The sequence below is a fragment of the Myotis davidii genome, unplaced genomic scaffold (assembly GCF_000327345.1).
Source record: "Myotis davidii unplaced genomic scaffold, ASM32734v1 scaffold1219, whole genome shotgun sequence".
NCBI lineage: Eukaryota > Metazoa > Chordata > Mammalia > Chiroptera > Vespertilionidae > Myotis > Myotis davidii.
The window spans coordinates 776,411-778,688 of record NW_006290442.1 but is presented as its reverse complement, the minus strand read 5'-3'; positions in this window follow the sequence as shown (position 1 = coordinate 778,688).

Genomic DNA, 2,278 nt, shown 5'->3' with positions numbered 1-2,278 from the left:
ACTTACTGTGCTTTATTCAGCTCCTACTATGTGCTTAACAAATGTTGCCTTTGAGGAATTAAGGAGAAGCAGCTCAGCTTAAGTGGGAAGCCCCTGAGCCAGGGGTAGCTGGCTAGTGTGCTGGTCCTCATCTCCGAGTCTCTAACTCCAGCACTGGAGTGTTGTTAAGGGAATGAGTGAGTTGGTAAGGCCTTGGGCAAGTGCCTTCACCTCTCATAGCTTTAGTTTCCTGCTTGCAAAGTAAGGATAACAATAGCAGTCTTTCAGGCCTTTGGAGGAGCAATGAGGTAATGTATGTGAAGCATGAAGCTCCGGCCTTCTACATAGCAGGTGTGCTGAAGATGGTGGCTGTTATTTATACTCTAGCTGAGGAGACTAGACTAATATGCTTGGAACAAGACTTCTTTTTTTCTACTATTAAGGCCCAGGCCTGCTGTGGTTGTCGTCCCCAGTGACTGAGGGAATGGATCTAATCCAAGTGCCATAGCCTGGCACTGACATCCTTTTTCTCCACTCCAGGCCTGCCTGTGTAGCCTTATCTCCCACTGGTCTCCCTCCAGGAACCCTCAGTTCTAGCCAGATGGATCTCCCAAGCATGCTTGGCTCATTCCTTCTTCGTCTTTTAGTTCATACTGTCCCATCTTCCTGGAATGCTCGTCCCCAGTCCTCCTTTCCCTCTTTCAAGACCCTACTGATGTCTGAGCTCTTTCATGGAACCTCCCTGGCCACCTATCCTAAAAGTTTCTTTGGAGCTCCTATGACATTTTTTGTCTTCATCTCTCCTGGCTTTTACATATTACATGGGATGATTCTTCAGTGAATTTGATGAATACTTAGTATGTATGTGTCATAGTACAAGAGCCTCTGCTAAGTTCTGGTGATGCAAAAAGTAAAAAGGTAAAGGTCCTTGTCTTCATGGGGCTTATAGTGCAGTAAAGGGTTAAGAAAGGGGTTCAACAGTGACAATTCAAACTATAAGGTGAGTGGCTGTGAGAGGAGAGTGTGGGTTCAAATCACCCTGATTCTGGAGGAATGCTTCATGTAGTAGGTGGTATCTGACATAAACTTTGAAGGGTGGCTTGCTTTTCAACAGAAGGGAGGAGGAACCAACCTGAGGAAAGGCACTAAGTAAGTGTTGGGGTGTGTGAATAGCATAGGTGAGCCAGTGAGTGGGTTATACGAAGGGGAGCAGGGAAATAAAAGGCTAGATAGGGAGCTAATGGCTATATTGTAGGCAGCTTCAAATGTCCAGCCAAGGAATTTCATCTATCCATTCATTCAAGAGAAGGTGAATGCCCACCATGTGTACTCCTTGGGAGGCCCTGAGAACTTGGCAGGGTTTTGAATGGGGGTTACACAGAAGCAGGGCTAGGCCTCTGGTGCGTGAGTCTGGGGTCTGTTAAGAGGGGAGATCATGGTGGGGAGAGTGGCTGGATAGCTGTGAGGAATGGAGAGAAAGGACTGAACCTGAGACATTTTGGAAGAAGGATTGAGGCAGTTTGTGAATTGGTTGGCTGGGGTGGTGAGGAAAGGATGAAGGGGGATTGAAATGGATTCTGAGCATCATTGGGAAGATGCAGTGCCACTTGCTGTTCTAGTGAGTATCACAGTTTCTCTAAATCAGTGGTTCTCAACCTTCCTAATACCGCGACCCTTTAATACAGTTCCTCAAGTTGTGGTGACCCCCAATTTCATTGTTACAAATTGAACATAATTAAAGCATAGTGATTAATCACAAAAACAATACGGAATTATATATGTGTTTTCCGATGGTCTTAGGCGACCCCTGTGAAAGGGTCTTTCGACCCCCAAAGGGGTTGCGACCCACAGGTTGAGAACCGCTGCTCTAATTAGATTGTAAGCTCCTTCAGGCTTAGATTCTAATCACCTCTATGTTCTCCTTGGCCCAGTACCCACTGCTGAGAGACATAGAGTAGGCACAGTGTGGACCCCTGACATTTCAAGAAATTAGTCTTGTCATGGGAATGTAATGTATGCATGGTGACTATCCTGTCCTATATAATAAAAGCCTAATATGCAAATCAACCAAATGGCAGAATGACCAATGGAACAACTGACCACCAGGGGCAGATGCTTAACACAGGAGCTGCCCCCCAGCCTGCAGGCCCCAGGCCAGCCAAGGCAGGTGCCAGCGGGGGCACCCCCCCATCGCCCTACTGGTTGCCCCACAGAAGGAGGTGACCTGCGGCAGTGGCAGTGGTGGTGGTGGGGGGTGGGGCCAGCTGGTGAGTGGGTGGCAGTGGGGAAGTGGGGAGAG